This window comes from Eleutherodactylus coqui, chromosome 1 (assembly GCF_035609145.1).
Source record: "Eleutherodactylus coqui strain aEleCoq1 chromosome 1, aEleCoq1.hap1, whole genome shotgun sequence".
Taxonomy (NCBI): Eukaryota; Metazoa; Chordata; class Amphibia; order Anura; family Eleutherodactylidae; genus Eleutherodactylus; species Eleutherodactylus coqui.
This window is the reverse complement of record NC_089837.1, coordinates 45,356,061-45,374,788: the sequence shown is the minus strand read 5'-3', so window position 1 is coordinate 45,374,788 and position 18,728 is coordinate 45,356,061. Positions and strand designations below refer to the sequence as shown.

General features: G+C 46.3%; 1 long non-coding RNA gene across 1 annotated transcript; it reads left to right on the top strand.

Annotated features, from left to right (window-relative positions):
- The first annotated feature begins 499 nt into the window (after positions 1 to 499).
- On the top strand, positions 500 to 16,124 carry LOC136609303 (uncharacterized). The gene is made up of 3 exons (XR_010790043.1): positions 500 to 585; positions 4,447 to 4,479; positions 14,709 to 16,124. It is a non-coding gene; the product is annotated as an uncharacterized lncRNA (long non-coding RNA).
- Positions 16,125 to 18,728: the final 2,604 nt, after the last annotated feature.

Here is an 18,728-nt window from a genome sequence, read left to right as displayed (position 1 = left end):
CAGCTGTCACACTGCTGTTCACCACCACATTCATAAGCCATGGTGGTCTGCAGCTGAAACTTCAGCGACCTTTATCCAGGTCCTAGAAAGGGTTAAGAAGCTGCAGACTATTAATGTCAACAATGATCCACGTTCATTTCTTTCCGGGCTGCAATCCAATGGAGGAATTGTTTTCTAAAATATAATTGTATAATTTAATTATTTGAGTAATTTATATCCAGTCAATCCCTGTAAGGCGCACCCTGCCTCGCAGGTATCAGCCACCCCTCCTCACAGGTATCACTCACACCACCTCGCAGGTATCACTCACACCACCTCGCAGGTATCGCTCACACCACCTCGCAGGTATCGCTCACACCACCTCGCAGGTATCGCTCACACCACCTCGCAGGTATCGCTCACACCACCTCGCAGGTATCACCCACACCACCTCGCAGGTACCACCCACCCCAGACAGAGTTAAATACTCCACAGCCTCCTACTCATTGACATTACTGAAGCCAGCGCTGACATCTTCTCATCTCCTTGTACTCCTCACCATGCACGCTCTGTGGCTTCTCTGCACCTTCTTACTCTTGTACCCAGGTAAAAGAGACTAAAATTGGGGAGGGAGGGAGGGTTTTGTTTAACCTCATTTGCCCTTGCACACAAGTATGGCCGGTATCAGAGATCCATATTCAGGCTGCAGCCATTATTCTACAAAGCTCAGCTCAGCTCACTGCACAAGCCTAAAGACTGGTTTAAAACCCATTTAGGACCAGCCACTGTATATATACGGCGGCTGGTCCTGGGCTTAGAGTACCGCCGATAATAAAAATACGGCGGTGCTCCAAGTCTCCTTCCTCTGCAATCAGTCAGAGGCAGGAACGGGTTATCAGCTGTTAGTGACAGCTGATCACCTGGAGCAGAAGGCAGGAGGAGTTTTTAACCCTTCCTGCCTTCTGCTTCCCTGATATACAGTGCTCAATGAGCACTGTATGGGGAAAGTGAAAGTAAGAAGTACTTTCACTACAGGAGCCTCGGGGGGTCATGTGACCTCCTGGGATTCCCTGCGACTGCAGAGCTGGAGGGTCAGACTAGACCCTGGCAGCTCTGCCAGTGACTAATGCCACCACAGGGGTTGCTTTCCCCTGTAACTAGGGCTCCTATGGACGCCCCAGCTACAGTGGGAAAATGTCAAAGTAAAAAAAAAAAAAAAATGTGAATGTCCCCCAGAGGTCTTACATGACGTCATGGGGGACATAGATAGTAAAATACACAATTACATACATAAGTAAAACAAAACAACAGAATAAAACAACAATACATAGATAAGAAAGAGAATAACACAAAGCAGATGCCAACAAAAACCGTCGTCGTATGCGCCCTGTAAACCAAAACCATACATACTATATATCAAAATGTCCGAAACAAATAGAGGAACCCATTACAGTACTTTATTTTAGTGTAAATATAAAAATTATTTTTTAAAAAACTGTAAATGTTAAAAAAACATTTTTTTTTAGCATTTTACCCCCAATAAAACTATAAAACGGGAAAAAAAAGTCAGTGAAAAAGATATTAAAAAAATAGTCCAATATGTCACGGGAAAAAAACGCAGCAAAAATAATTTTGGTAGCTGAGGCTGGGTTCACACAGGGCGGATTTGCCACGGTTTTGCCGCAGCAGATCCGCCCGCGGCAAAACCGCCTGCGGCCGCTAATCTCGGGATTAGCCAGCCATGTGGACGAGATTTCTCAAAAATCTTGTCCACACGGGACGGCTAATCTGCTGCGGTAAGTCCGGCAGAAACCGCGGCTGCGGCTGCCGCAGCCGTGGTTTCTAAAGAAGCAGCATGTCTATTTACCTACCCGGCGGCGGGTAGGGAGCTGTGGGGGAGAGCGGAACGGAGGGGAGATCTCTCTCTCCCTCCCCCCCCCCCCCTCCTGCTGACTGCCGCTACTCACCGCTCCCCCGCGCCGGCACCCGAACCTTCTGTCTCGAGCGGGGAGATACTCGCTAAAGGCAATGCTCGCTCGAGCAATTGCCTTTAGCGAGTATACTCGCTCATCTCTAGTTGTTAGAGATTGGTGCAGGAGATGTTTGCCTGTCAGAGGCCGGAATTCTCCATTACCAGTCGGTATTGGCACAGTGCAGACTCGGTGAGGGCATAGATATCTGCCAAAACGTCTGCCCCCGCATAGTGTTCCCTATCTTATCAATACATCCCGGGTTCTTAGATGAGGAACTTTATCCATCATTACCCACATTCGAGAAGGGATTTTGTCTTCCTCTGGATCTTATAGAGAGATACCTTAACATATATTTGACCAAGTAAATTTTGGAAAACTGTTTCGGTTTTCACTATTGATGTCGGCAAACCCTCATCTGGCCTGTACAATGCCGTATGGGCTATAGGGGAATGTATGTAAAACGACCCTTCTTTCTTAAGTAACAACCCCAAATATCAGCAGGGAGCTGTGATGGGTCAATATGTGATGGCTGCAACCAATAATTGGGCACAACAGTCATTCAGGGCTGGTATGATAAGAAAAAAATTAGGGCTGTGGGCAACAAATTAAAGGGGTTGTCCCGCGGCAGCAAGTGGGTCTATACACTTCTGTATGGCCATATTAATGCACTTTGTAATGTACATTGTGCATTAATTATGAGCCATACAGAAGTTATAAAAAGTTTTATACTTACCTGCTCCGTTGCTGGCGTCCTCGTCTCCATGGTGCCGACTAATTTTCGCCCTCCGATGGCCAAATTAGCCGCGCTTGCGCAGTCCGGGTCTTCTGCAGTCTTCTATGGAGCCGCTCGTGCAGAATGCAGGCTCCGTGTAGCTCCGCCCCGTCACGTGCCGATTCCAGCCAATCAGGAGGCTGGAATCGGCAATGGACCGCACAGAAGAGCTGCGGTCCACGGAGACAGAGGATCCCGGCGGCCATCTTCAGCGGTAAGTATTGAAGTCACCGGAGCGCGGGGATTAAGGTAAGCGCTCCGGTAAGCTTTCTTTACCTCCCTGCATCGGGGTTGTCTCGCGCCGACCGGGGGGGGGGGTTGAAAAAAAAAAAAAACCCGTTTCGGCACGGGACAACCCCTTTAAGTTTGCAGACTTTGACATAGTTTTGCAGAGGAATGAAGCTATTTGCAAAATCCACATTGTTAGACAAGTGACTTTTGATGCAGATTTTTTTACATGGCAGAATATTCAGCTTTGTGTTGTAGATTAATCATGTATGTGTGGAAGCACCCTTAGGGCTTATTTAAACGACCGTATCTCAGCTCGGTTTTCACGCTGAGCCGATATACGGTGTCCTTGTCTGCAGGGGGGGGGGGGAGGATGGAAGAGCCAGGAGCAGGAACTGAGCTCCCGCCCCCTCTCCACTATTTGCTTAGCTCCGCCCTGTCCCATCCCTCCCATTGCAAATAGGGTCGGGAGCTCAGTTCCTGCTCCTGGCTCTTCAATCCCCCCCATCCCGTGCAGACAAGGAAACCGTATATCGGCTCAGCGTGAAAACCGAGCCGATATACGGTCGTCTGAATCCTCCCTTAAAGTGGTTCTCTCACTTCCAGCTGTTTTCAGACAGCTCTGTACATTTCACAGTGGTACTGTAGATGGAATGCTATTGAAGTGAATGGGGCTCAGCCTGCAGTACCAACCCAGGCCACTGTGCAATATACGGAGATGTCTTAAAATGGCTAGTAAGTGGGAGAATCCCTTTTAAGCTTAATGATCAGTGTGAGAACTGCAGAATTTTTTTTTTATATAGATCTTTGTATTGAAAATTTAAAAATTCTATAAAAATGTTTAACTTAAAAATATGATCTATAAAAAAGATTATTTTCTGATGACACTTTACCTTTAAAAAGCCCCCAGAATAATGCCGCAAAGTTTCAACATCCTGCAATTCAAATCAGAATATTAATACCCAGATTCATCACAAAATAATACTGGGAGGTTCTTTTTAAGTGTATTTGTGGATCTCCGTTATTCTGGAATGACAATTCCGAGGCTGATGTATTATCGGGATGTTACTGTATATGTAAGGGGTTGTCCGGTTATAAACTGACTATTTAACATCAGATCCAAATTAAATAAGGTAAAATAAAACTATATTTACCCGACCTCGGCCCCAGCGATCTAGCATTGAACCCCCTGCGAGCTTCCCAGTCTGTTGACTAAGTAAGTCAGGTGACCTCTGCCTGCCAATCGGAAGCCGCAGCATCACCACCCCACCCTGCACTTGTTCTGCTCACATCTTGGGCGCCATAATGCCAGGAATAGTAATGCTACGACCTCTGATTGGCAGCTAGCATCACCTGACTTCCTCTGTCAAAAGAGGCCAGAAGAACCTCGGTGCTGCTGCCCTTGATCGCCAGGTAAGTACCATTTCTTTACCCTTTTCCCAAACAAAAGATTACTTTTTTGTTCATGACGCACTTTTTTTTCTCATTTTTCAGGAAACCAGGTGCTGGTACAGAGTCTAACAGGCAGTATGTATTAATTAATTACTGCATTTTGGGGAATCGTGAACATTGTAAAATGAATGCAGAGCCTATTTAAATTTTCAAGGCGGTACAGAGAGGGGAAGGGGCTTCATAATAATCAGACTCCTCACCTCCTTTTCTGTGATTCCTCATCCTGGTTTTCTTCTGCTTCCCATTTCCCTTACATTATAAGAGAGCGCGGCCATTGTGCCCCTTATTTGCTGCTTTTGGGGCATTGGTGGAAAGGTTAAACCTGGCACAGGTACACAATGTCCATAGGGAATAAAGATGGGGCCAAATTGAGTTGCGGTGCATGAGCACCCATTTGGCAACATAGCCACCACAGGGGTTGTTCTAATGGATCATATATTAAATGGGTATTCCATGTTTGAATGTTAGGGCATAGCAGTCTAATAGGTGGGGGTCATTGGCTATCCTTTGAATTACAAGGGTTTTCCGTGGCTTTAGCGTTGTTGACCTATTCTTGGGATAGCACAATAGTTGATGAGCTATAGGGACCCATGACAATCGTCTGATATCAGGCCAGCTATCAGTATGACCTGGGATGGTTTTTGCATTACATCCAAAGGTTTCTGTGCCTGCAATTACCAACCTTGGCCACTGCAATGTGACAGAGCTGTCAGCTTCCAGCTCCATCCACATTAGCCCAATAGCTGGGATCCTGAGCAGTAGACACCCGGTGATCAACTATTGATGTATCCTGAACATAGGCCCGCAATAATAAAGTCCCAGAAAACCTTCCTAAGGGGCTGCAGCACACCATCTTTGCTTTGATTGCGCCTTGTATTGTGCTGTTTATTGTTGTATATCACTTTAAATATGGGCACATAATGATACAACTCATACTGCCTCTGTATAGACAGTGGGGAGATTTATTAAGACTGACGTTTCATAACCTTGTCTTAGAGGGATTCTGCCTCGCAGCATGGCTCCCCCCCCCCCCCCCCTGCAGTATGCAGAGTGACAGCCCTTTCCTTATATACAACAGAGAAGGGAGATGTCAGTCTGCATGATGTGTGGGGATAGAAGCCAGTATGGCCGGCCTTCATACCTCGGAGCTCCAAGTCAGACTTCATCATCCTGGTGACAGAATCCCTTTAACATCTCCGTGTGTCGATACTAAAATCTATGCCAACTAGTGGAGATTTATGGTGGAAATTATATATAAATGTGTTGGGCCAGAATGGCCACGCCCTCTTTTCACGAAAGTGGCGTAGAGTGGCATACTATCAAAAAGTTGCAAACTTTTTGTGCCGTATTTTACAATTTTTTTTTTTATTACACCAGAAGAGGTGCAATAAAATCTCCCCTTTTGTTTATAGACACAGTATTCGAGCGTGTATCGCAGCGTGCCGCCTGTGAGAGATACGCTGGCGGCACACAATAACATTGCGTACTGGTTGCATGCTGCCAATCCCCATGTACTATCTTGGTGTGTATGTGTACGTAATACGCGCCAAGATAGGACATGCAATTTTTCTTGCACTGTATTTCATGTAATCCATGTGAGCGTTAACATGGCCGACTATGGGAGATTACTACAGCATAGTCCGTGCGGAATACGCTATGTCAACACGCTTAGGCTAACTTCAGATGGACGAGTGGGATGTGGGTCCGTGAATCCCTCCCCCATATTGCGCTCCCCACCATGTGAAATCCCCATGGATGCGAGGCGCTTTCATGGGAAGACAGCTTTGCATCACTTTGGCGATGCAGCGATCCTCCAGCGCGGCTGTCACAGCAATGGCAGAGGATCGTGGATCTTCTCTCCTTGCTTTCAATGGGCGCTGCAATGCGAGATGCAAAATAGACCATGCTGCGATTTGTTTCCTGCATCGCATCGCCATGCGGGAAAAGATTGCTAATGTGTATGACTTCATTCAAAAGAATGGGGTTCATATTTGTGCGTCTCAAAACACTCAAATTTCACGCGATTTTAGTGCCCGTGTGAAGACAGCCTAAGGGTGCCTTCACATTTACGATTGCAATATCGCTGCGTTTTCTTTTTAACGCGACTGTCAATTGGACTTTCTAATGTTAAAGATGAATTGCACGAACTTGCGTCTTTTGTGTGATGCGTCTTTAACATTGGAAAGTCCTATTGACCTTTCCATTTCGGAAAAACAGCGATATTGCGATCGGCAGTGTGCAGGAGCCCTTACACAGTTTACCTGGGCACTGGGTTATATTATCTGGTCACTACATACACAAACGGTGTTGAAACCTTTTCTTAATTACAATTTTTCTTTTCCTTTTTACACGTGATTACACCCGTTTTAGTAGAATTTTGTTTTTATGTTGTACATTAGCTATAAAAAGTCTACACACCCCCATTAATAGGCCATATTTTTGTCATGTTGAAAAATTTGACAAAGATGAATCATTTCAGGTTTATTTCCCCTTCAATGTCAGCCGTTATCTGTACAATGCCATGGAAAACAAACTGAAATCATTTAGGATGGAAAAATGTAAATTAAAAACTAAAATATTATGGTTGCATAAATATGCACACCCTAAGGGTGCATTCACACGAACGTATAACGGCTCGGTTTTCACACCGAGCCGATATACGTCGTCCTCATGTGCAGGGGGCGGGGGGTGGAAGAGCCAGGAGCAGGAACTGAGCTCCCGCCCCCTCTCTGCCCCTCTGCGCTATTTGTAATGGAGAGAGGCGGGGTGGGGGTGGGGCTAATTCTCAGAACTTAGCCCCGCCTCCTTTCATTGCAAATAGTGCAGAGGGGTGGAGAGGAGGCAGAGAGGGGGCGGGAGCTCAGTTCCTGCTCCTGTCTCTTCCAGCCTCCCCGCCCCCCTGCACACAAGGACGACGTATATCAGCTCGGCGTGAAAACCGAGCCGATACACGTTCATGTGAATGCACCCTAAAGCTAATACTTTATTGATGTATCCTAAGACACCTACCCAACAACACTGATATCTGTCATAAAGCTAATCAGCGTGGTACATCTTGACTTGGCAATCTTTGCCCTCTCTTCCTTGCAAAAGCGCTCCAAATCTGTCAGATTGCGATGGCATCTCGTGTAGCACCCTCTGCAGGTCACCCACAGATCTTCAATGTGATTCAGTTCTGGGCTCTGGCTGGGCCATCCTAAAACTGTGATTTTCTGGTGAAGCCAGTCTTTTGGTGATCTGGAGGGATGCTTTGGGCTGTTGTTGGGCTAAAAGGGTGAAATTCCTCTTCATCTTCAGCTTTTTAGAAGAGTCCTGAAGGTTTTGTGCCAAAATGGACTCCTATTTGGATGTGTTCATAATTCCCTCCACCTTGACTAAAGCCCCAGTTCCAGGAGCAGAAAAACAGCCCCAAACCTACTACCTCCACCATCTCCACTGCGGCTCTTCCGGTGATGCACAGTGTTGGCTTTACACCAAATTTACCTTTTGGATTTATGGCCAAAAAGTTCCCCCTTGGCCTCATCAGACATAACACGTTCTCCCACAGACGTTATGTAAGTTTTGGCAAAACATCGCTGGGTTTGAGTGTTCTTCTGTTAGAAAAGGCCTCTATTTTGCCCGCCGAGCCCACAGCCCAAACATATAAAGCAATGATGGGCAACCTTTTAAGCTCTGTGTGTCAAAATTCGCCAAAAACGGAGCATAACTCGGGTGGTGTGTCACTTTGAGAAAAATAAATTCACGATATTTATAGTTTAAATAACAAATATGTATAATTGTAATGTATAACTGTATTTAAAAAATCCAAAACACCCATAGCACAGGCCCTCGCCTCTTGCTGCCTCCCCCTCACTTATCTCAGTAATGATAAGCCCCCAGCAGTGACTGCCCCCCACGAGACCCGCGTACTTACCTTGTGGAAGCTCCGCTCCTCCTGTGCCCGGCACGCCGCCAGCAGCGATGATCTCCGGCGCACACTGTGACGTCCGTATGCTGCAGGACGCCTCCTCCCCCGCACGCTCTCGCTGAACCAACAGGTAGGAGATGTCTGGGGATGGGGGAGGAGGATCCCGGCTGCACACTGACATAACAGTGTGCGCCGGGATCAGTGCTGCTGGTAGTGTTGGTTAGTGAGTACCAGCAAGGGAGCCATGGCCCCTGCTGGTATTCATTAACGGGGTGAGCGGCCGCGTGTCAGCGACTATGACAGTGCTGACACGCGTATCATAGGTTCGCCATCACGGATATAAAGAATACAGGAGATTGTTGTCACATGCACTACACAACCAGTACTTGCCAGAAACTACCGAAGCTCCTGTAGTGTTGCTGTCGGCCTCTTCGCTGCCTCCAATTTTCTTCTGGTCATTTCATTAATTTTTGAGGATCTTTCAGTTCTTGGTAATGTCACTGTTGTGCTAAATGTAATCCCCACTGCGTCTTCACAGTGTTCCATGGTGCATCTAATGTCTTGGAGATGTTTTGGCTCCCTTCTCTTGACTGACACCTTCCAGCAAGCAGATCCCTTTGATCTGCAGTAAGATCTTTACGAACCAACTAAGAAAATGTCAAGAAAATCCTCCCCGAAGAGCTGAAGTTTATATGGGGAAAATCAGAGATAGGAGGGACTTTGCTCCCTCTCACTACCACAGTGAAGAATCTCCACACACGTTTATCTTTTAGTGGCTTTTTTGTGGGGTACAGCTTTAATTAACTTTATGCAAAATTTATCAAACTCTTAACTTTTACATTTCTCATGCTTGACCTAAATAAAAACACCTATTTCCTTAATTACGAAAGCTGTAAAGCCCTGCTAAACTCGGGCATGTAAACCACCCTTCTTCAATGCAAATGCTGGCATGGAAAGCAAACCTTCTGCCTACACCTTAGCTGTGACGACTTCCGAAAGAACATCTCACTTTCTCCTCCCAATTTCGCCTTACTTCTTTGAACCCCTTCCCTTGGGCAAGTAGGTATCTTCTCCTAATACTCCGAACTTCCAACGCTGTCTCTTCTTTCCCTTTCTATCCCCCGCTTCTTCCTCCTACTTTAGCCCTAAACCTCTCCAATCTATCCCCACGCCCCCCAGTCCAAGGCAGCTTCTTCAGGCAATTTGCTGCCCTACAATCCCAGTAAATAATGGCAGCGGAGTATTTAAATGTGATTGGCTAATTCTGAAAACAACCACATCCCCAAATATGAGGGCGCTCACACTTATGGAACCACATTATTTTAGTTTTATTTTATATTTGTGAACCCTAAGGCCTCATGTCCACGGGGAAAATCAGGCCCGCTACAGATTCTCCATGGAGAATCCGTAGCGGGTCCCTCCTGCCCTGCGGACATGAGCGCTGCAAATAAGAATAAACTTACCCGCAGCGGACCGTGCAGATCTTCTCTTCTTCGCGACCGGATACTCTTTCCTCGGCCGGCGGATGTGCTCGGCACGCCGCCTGCGTGTCGCGTGCATGCGCCGCGCACATCCGCCGGGCTGAAGAAAGAAGATCCGGCCACGAAGAAGGGAAGATCTGCACGGTCCGCTGCGGGTAAGTTTATTCTTATTTTAGGTCTCCTGCGGATCCAGACGGCTTCCATAGGCTTCAATAGAAGCCTGCGGGAGACCCGCACCTAAATGGAGGATGTCCATTTTTTTTTCATGCTCCATATTTATTTTTTATTCACTTTTATTGACCATCTGCGGATATTTATCTACCCGCGGGTGGTCAATGCATCCCTATGGGGTGCGGATCCGCATGCCGGTGATCCGCTGCGGATTTTAATTCTTATTTTCCCTGTGGACATGAGGCCTAAAAGATGTCACTTTGTTTTCCATGGGTCAGAAACGCTCTTTTCTCCTGTACACTGATGATGGGCAATAACCCGGAAACAGCTGTATGTACATGGGGTCTGGCTTTGCTTTTGATTCCCAGTCATTGTAGCAAGACTTGTATAAAAAGTCCCACTTTGACTCGAAGGAATGCTGCCTTTCAGTAGGTGGCACTGTGGAGGATTTATTCCATCTCCCTTATTTGTTTTCCATGGCATTGTACAGATAACGGGTCACATTGAGGGTAGAAGTAAATTTGAAATGATTCATCTTTTGCTGGATTTTTTAACACGACAAAACCTGGCCTATTAATAGGGGTGCGTAGACTTCTTCTAGCCACTGTATATGGCGTGGTTAATACGATGTGTCGGCTTTAGGCCGGCTGCACACGGCCATGACGGGCTCCACCGCGGAATTCCACGGCGGAGCCTGTCACGGCGACCCCCAGGAGACCCCAAACTTACCTGCGGATCCAGCGTCCTCGCTCCCGCATGACGCTTCCTCGCCCACCTCCGCCGCGTCATGTGACACGCTGGCCACGTCACATGACACGCCCACTGCATCACATGACGCGGCCGGCCGTGTCATATGACGCAGTGGGTGGGGAAGCGGTTTCACGCTATCTTCCGCTGTAGCACCAAGCAGTGTTTCAGCAGCATCGGGGGGTTTTCAAAGAGATGAATGAACTGATGAGTTAAAACTTCACCTTTATTTCGTCCCGCATAAAATAACAGCAACGTTTCGGCTGTACTCCTGACAGCCTTTGTCAAGCCAATGCATAAAAAATGGATACCCCTGCAGCCATTAAATATCCCATCACCAATATCAACACCCAATTAAAATGTCTAAAACATTGTGAACAAGCTTAACAGTTTGTTACCTGTGAGCTGATTGAAGCCTTCATGGACCGAGCAGCTGAATCCACTCTTCAGTTTAATGTGGAGGACCCAGATCGGTGTCTGTGTCATCATCGTGCGCTCCTGCATGGCACCTCCCCTATACAGCGTCAAACCGCCGTCCGGTAATCACCACTGGCCCTCACCATAAGCGTGATGTCGTCTATACTAGCACGTCACTAGCGCAACGTCACCGCGCAGCGTCGTAGTCCTAATCTTCTGCTCTATCTGTCCCGCCCCCTAGCAACTGTCACTTGTTGCCAGGGGCTCTCCGACGCTTCCCACTCTCAGCGTCCTGACGTCAGATGTTACAGCCGCACCGTCGCGTCGCTCGCGCGATGTCACCGGGCAGCGCCGTCGGTGCCGTCATCTCCACAGTCAGTCCCTCCCCCTGGCAACTATCACTCGTCGCCAGGGGTTCTCTGACGCTTCCCATTCTCAACGTCCCGACGTCTAGTGGTACGGCCGTATGCCGGCGTCTGGGGCCCCATGTGACCAGCGTGATGACGTCACATGGTCCCGCCCATACAGCTGCATCGTATGCCCCATCTCACTCTTCAGATGCCAAAAACGTTTAGAGTGATATCCTAAATGCAGGATGCAACTACTAATAAATTATGATATCGTCTGTAGAGTCTAATATGCCTGATCTAATTGTGTGTTTCAATAAATATAAGCATATGTAGCTATATGGATAACACTGATGGAGAAAGTATATCTATGTTACCAGCACTTCTGTTGTAAATTATTTACATTATTATTACTCCATGCAAAGCATAGCCCCTCAGTAGAGACAGTCAAACTTATAATGATGAAAACTCGCTGTACGTGAATAATCAAATAAATTTATTACTTGACCATTAATCCATAGTAATTGAAAATTGAAGCACATAATATAAAAGAAAGAGGGTGGGGAATTGAATAATGAAAAAGGGGGAGGGAAGAAAAAGTAAAAAAGTGTGACAACGTGGGAAGGACAAAGACAATATGTTGGAAAAAAATTTTGAAAAAAATATCAAAACCATAAGCGAGGTCAAATAACCAAAATACGTATATCTTTTGCTTGAGTAATTGTCTTTGTCTCATCGTCATAGACCATCCAGACTCAATATAGGGATTTCTGGTCATGAATGGGAGGACCAATTTGAAGGATGCAGCTGCCCGGTCATTTCAGGCACAAAAACCTTAAAAACATAAATTTACAGTTAGATAACTTGACTTGATAGGTATCAACACGTAAGATGTCTTACAGTATCCTCAGAGAACTTAATATGTATTTTTTATGCTCATCTATATAGAAGTGGATTATAGTCGATATTTAGGCCTTTAGGATGAACTGTGCCTAATTCGAAAATCCACTTGGCTTCGAGAGACTTAAGACGTCTCTCACGATCCCCACCCCTTAAATTGGGCTCAACTGAGTCGATAGCCCTATATCTAAGTTGGCTGATGGTATGGCCATATTCCAAAAAATGTTTCGGAACAGGCAAGTCTTTTTTGCACGTTCTGATGGTACTTTTGTGTGCTGAGATCCGGCTTTTAATCTCATTAATAGTCTCGCCCACATAGTACTTGCCACAGGGGCACTGGATGATATAAACTACGAATGTGGAGCGGCATGAGTAGTGTCTTTTAATTTTATATGTCTTGCCAGTCTGCGGATGTTGGAAGCTATCCCCTCTGATCATATTATTACAACTGGTACAGTTATAACATGGGAAGTTCCCCACTTTCAGTGGGGCCAATCTCCCCTGAGTCTCAGTTGTGGGGGTCACTTTGCCCGTGTGTACCAATTTGTCTTTTAGGTTCTTGCCTCGTCAAAAAGACATCAGTGGTGGTTGCTGAAAATCAATTATTTCAGGATGACTATATGACACCACGTGCCAATGTTTATACAGAATATTTTTCACTGCACCACTGCGAGGGCCGAACGTAGTGACAAAAGGTATACGTGTGGAAGGTACTCGAGGTAACTTATTGCTTAGCAATTCGTTCCTAGTTGTATCGAGAGCCCTGTTTTTAAACTGTAGTACCTTTACATTGGGGTAGCCTCTCTTAATAAATTTTTCACAAAGCTTCGTTAATCGTTCGTCCGCGAGTTTCTCCTCAACAATCCGCCTCACTCTCAAACATTGGCTCCAGGGAAGTGACTGTACCATCCCTGGAGGATGTTGACTGTTAAACAATAACAGGTTGTTCCAATCTGTCTCCTTGACATATAGGTCAGTTTTGAAGGTGTGTCCAATTTTTTGGACCAACACATCCAAAAACTGTACCTTATCTGTTGAATAGGTTACAGTGAATTTTAATTTTGGAACCAGGCTGTTGATCTCATCGTGGAAGACTTTCAATTCGGCTGCTGTACCTTTCCATATGAAAAAAAACGTCGTCAATATACCTCCACCACACCTGGACCGAGGCCCAGGAGGGGGAGGTATAGAGACGACGTTCCTCCACATGTCTCATATAAATGTTGGCATATGTAGGGGCCACGTTGGACCCCATTGCCGTTCCTTGTTTCTGCCGATAAAATCTACCATCATATAAGAAAAAATTGCGTTCCAATAGCAACGTTAGCAACTGGTTCACAAATTCGATGGCTCTATTGCTTAGATCAGAGGTTTTCAGATAATCAAGCATTGGCTTGACAAAGGCTGTCAGGAGTACAGCCGAAACGTTGCTGTTATTTTATGCGGGACGAAATAAAGGTGAAGTTTTAACTCATCAGTTCATTCATCTCTTTGAAAAACCCCTGATGCTGCTGAAACACTGCTTGGTGCTACAGCGGAAGATAGCGTGAACGGATGGCTTTGATTGACTGCAATGGAAGCCGTCCGCACGTACACCCGCGGCAAATAGAGCATGCCGCGGGTGAGAACGGGTGAATTCACGGTGCGGAATAGAACCTAATAGCTGTGGGCAACGCAGCGGATTTCCGCCGCAAATTACGCAGAGGAAATCCGTCCGTGGGAAGGAGCCCTTATTCTGTGGGTCAGTATGATTATAGTCATACCGAGGTCAGTCTTTTTTTAACTGTACTACTTTAAAAAAGAAAAAAACTTTTTTTAAAATAAATGTTCCATCGCCATCTTCTGATACGGCACCTTTTTTTATTTTTTTGTCAATGGGCTTTTGTGAAGGCTCGGTTTTTGGGTTGTTCGAGGGATTGAGAGAGACCTACCCCACGTCTTTATGTCACGCAATTTAAATGCTGCAGATTATGGCATCTAAAAGGTTAATGGCCGGAGTTGGAGCAATCTCAGATCTGACTGCTACCACTGGATGTCAGCTGTCTTTGACAGCCAACACCTGCCATGTATGGAGTGGGCTCAGCTCCTGCATCCACTCCATACAACCCCCATATAGGTACGCCAGATATCACCAAGGGGTTAAAAATTCTATGTTTTCCTCTGATTCATCCTGTGCATTCCTGCTTATGTTGGCACAGATGAGTGCCCCCTGGCTGTGATCCAGCACTAGACGGCACAGCTCCACTGGATATTACTATTTTACACAATGCTTGATTATTTGGGTAGACTTCCCCCTTTATCACTTTGTCACCTGATTTTGTCTTTATTGCACAGGGGATTTCCCAGAGGACTCCCTTAATTGTCTTTTCAATTTGGGAACGTGTCAATCTAATCCTTGTTCCAGTGGCTATGAGCGGATTTCTACATGCGACAAAAGTGAGAACTGCTGCAAGAAGATGAAATAAATCTAGCCAAAACTAGAAGAAACTGCAGTAGTGCACCATGTAACCACCACTCTCTTACCCATAATGCACCAGAAGATGACTACTGCACTAACGCTGTACCACTAATCTTACACAATGCCCGTCATTTTCAGAACATATCAGCCCATCATGGCTGCGATAAGAATATTTCTCTGTATGCCCTGCCCAGGTTGCCTGAGAGTAAAGAAACAGCCAAGCGAGCTGCGCTGCACGCTTTCCGTAACTCGCTTTCACTTATATTGGACTTGTAGAATTGGCATAAAACAACTTGTTCGGCGCTTTTCATAATACTTAACCACCCCCATTCACTGCAGATGGCGGGACTGAGGGATAATTTGGCTAGGATTTCAAAATAGATTTGGGCCCAGAGATGGGACTTGTATCTATCATACTTTCATGGCATATCCTGTGGCTTTGCTGTAACAGTCCAGGATGGAAATGCCTATTTAAAGGGATCATCCAATTGTAAACTGTTGATGGCCTATCCCAAGGAGACTCTATTGAGTGTGCTTGTCCACTGAGCTGAATACTGCAGGAAGCAGACAACCCCGTTCCCACTGTAGTGCCCAGGCTTGGTATTACAGGCAAAGTTCCCATTGAAATGAATGCAGTGGGAACAGAGCTGTGTGCTTCCTGCAGAGGTCAGCTCAGTGCATGAGAACAGCGGCCGAGCGAAGAGCTGATCAGCAGGTCCCCGTCAATCTACAGGACACCACATTTAAAGGGGTTTTGCTAGATTTCAAGTTATTCCCTACCCGCTAAGAGCTTCGCTGATCTCAAGAAAGGGGGTCCCATGTCCCCAATAATCCTCACTGCACGGTTACTTCACCCCCTAGTGAGAGGGAGACTGAATAAAGCGCTGATCGCACAAGTGCACCAGTGCTCCATTCAATTTCAATGGGACTGCCAAGAGACCCAAGAGGCATCCTCTCGGGTATTTCCATAAGCCCCATCGAAATGAATGGAGCACAAGGAGAATTGGTTGTATAATTGACTTTCTCCAGAACATTCCAGACTGAATCATTTGGAAGGTGTCCAAAAAAAAAACACCCCAAACATCATGGGCACCTTAAGATTAAATTGTGCAGGTTGGGGTATAAGTATCTTATGTTTGGGGTCAACAAGTCAAATTTAGAGAAATTTAGCATTTTAAAAAATGAGCTGTTTTTGAAATCATACGTGGTACATTGATTGTTTGATTCATAGTAAACAATTCTTGGCAAATCATGGCATAAAACAGAATATATTAAAGCTTTTATTAAATTTGTCTAATGTAGTTGTTATGGTGGAGTTCAGGAACCGGTTCCACTTGACCCGTGGTGATGGGCCAACCTAGGATGCTGGAATGTGCAGGGGGGTGGGGCTGGTTGGAGTCCCTGGATGGAAGTGGTATTATTCCTCGGCCCCTTGCCCGAACCCCTTTCTCTGCAGCAGGGTGAAGGAACTTGAGTAGTTCCACATCTTAGACTTTAGACTTCAGCTTGTTTATGAGAAATCCGTTTTCTTTTATCAATGTCTACAAGGCTGGTTAAATCTACCAGGACAATACTCTATAAATGAGAGAACAACTGGTGGGGAACAATGTGCTTGGTGTGAACAGACTCCGCAAACTGGTTCATCTCACCGGCAGAGACAGTTCAGTCCTTTTCTTGAGGAGGGTCACAGGAGGGCAGAAAGGAAGCAGCAGAACTCGCCCTTTATAGTTCATCTATCTGCCATGACTCTTCTCTTCTTGGGTCCAGTCACTGAGATATCTGCCCTATAGGAGCAGGAGAGACTTAGAGCTGGTTACCAATGTCCTGTTTTCTACCGCTATCTCACACTACCCTAAAATGGAGCTAACTCCATTTCTTCTTCCTTCACATCCCGGGTGCTCTCCCCTCTTTTAGGCCGCCTGCACACGGGCAGAAATCCCGCGGCGGGATTTCCCGCGGGATTTCCGCCGCTCAAAGTCTGCATAGGATTGCGTTAACAAACACAATCCTATGCAGACATCCGCAGTTTGGTCGCGCGAAATCTCGTGTGGCAAACAAACGGCGGCATGTCCTATTTCTGTGCGAGGCTCACAGAGCGCCGCACAGAAACGTCACTCACCCGGCTGCGGTCTGCGCATGCGCCGGCTGCCCAGCAGCCGGCACATGAAAGAGCTGGGGTCGCCGGGCGCGGGTGAGTACGCGCTCGTCCCTGCAGGCGCTCAGGTTGGGTCCCGCGGCGAGAATCCTCGCCGCCGGATCCGACCCGCTCGTCTGCAGGCGGCCTAAGGCACATACTGTAAAATACCAAAACAATATTAAAGGAAGATACAAAATATCAATAAAACCGATGTGGCTTAATAAAGATGTGAACGGGTCAATAAACAGCAAAAAATAAAGCATCTAAGCTACTAAAACAAGAAGGCAGCAAAGAAGCACTAAAAACGTATAAGGAAAAAAAGAAATGATGTAAAAATCAGATAAAAAAAACAGCAAAGTGCTGTCCCTTTAACAAATAATGTAGGAGAAATTGTAGAGGTTGATGAAGAGAAAACAAATATATATATATTTTTTTCCCTGCAATGCGACAGCGATGATTATGAAACCAATGATTTTCAATAGTTTTGTACTCATTTGCGATGTTTTAGCAGAGCTTCGCATCACAGAGAAGAAATCTGCGATATCGCTCAGTGTCTTCAATGGGGCCAGCGGCAGCAGCGCTAGCTCCGTTGAAAACATAGGGAGTATATCACAGACTTCTGTGACAGCTGTGGCAGAAGTCCAGGATGCTATCCCATTCTTTGCAATGGGGTTGGCGCTGCTGCTGCCGGCCCTGTTGATAACAGTAGTTTTTAGGCAACCCCCACAGTATGATTTTCGTGGAAGGGCTTGAAATATAAGCCCTTCCCTGAAAATCATCCCTAGCTGGTGAAGAAAACAAAAAATTCTTTACTCACCTCTCTGCCGCTCAGGCTCGTCCTCCCGCTGGCTCCCCTGCACTGCTGTCCAGCACTTTCAGCAGGTGGGTATTTAAAAATCCCCATCTCCAGAAAGGGCTGTGCTGATTGGCTGAGGGCTCAGCCAATTACAGGCAGCGCTTAGCTATTCATTGATGTCACAGCTGTGGCAGAAGTCCGCGATATGCTCCCTATGCTTTCGATGAGGCTGGGGCTGCTGCTGCCGCCGGCCCCATTGCAGGCTTTTGTGATATCGCAGCGTTTTTTTGCGTTGCAAGGCGAGTTTTTTAATTGGCTCTCGCAGCGCAAAAAAAAAAAACCCGCTAGTGGATGTCCACCCATCGCGGGGAATGCAGTGAACGCTCTCCATAGCGTTTCTATGGAGAGCGCAGCCCCCCTGTCCACGAGTGGAGAATCATTGCGATTCTCCGCTCACGGCTGGCAAATCGCAGCATGCTGCGATTTGCCGCGATTCTCTGCGGTCAGCCTATATGTCAGATAGGCTGAGAGCGGAGATCCGTCTGCTGGCTCCTGCTCCCAGGATCTCCGCTGCGGTATACCGCAACGCTCGAGGACAGGCAGCCTTACCCAGGAAGAAGTGCAGTTGTCTTAGAAAAAAAAAAATTAAATAGACAAATCACCAGGTCCCGATGGCATACACCTCCGGGTTTTAAGGTAGTTAAGTAATATGATAGACAGATCCTTGTTTCTTATAATTAAGGACTCTATAGTAATGGGGTCTGTTCCACTTGCGCATGGCCAATGGGGTGCTAATATTCAAAAAGGGGTCAAAAAGCAAACCTGCAAACTACAAGCTGGTAAGTTTTGCTTCTCTTGGGGGTAAAATGTTTGAAGGGTTTCTAAGAGATGCTACCCTGTTTCCTTCATAAGAAGAGTGTCTTATATTAATTTTTGCTCCCAAAGATGCGCTAGGTCTTATTT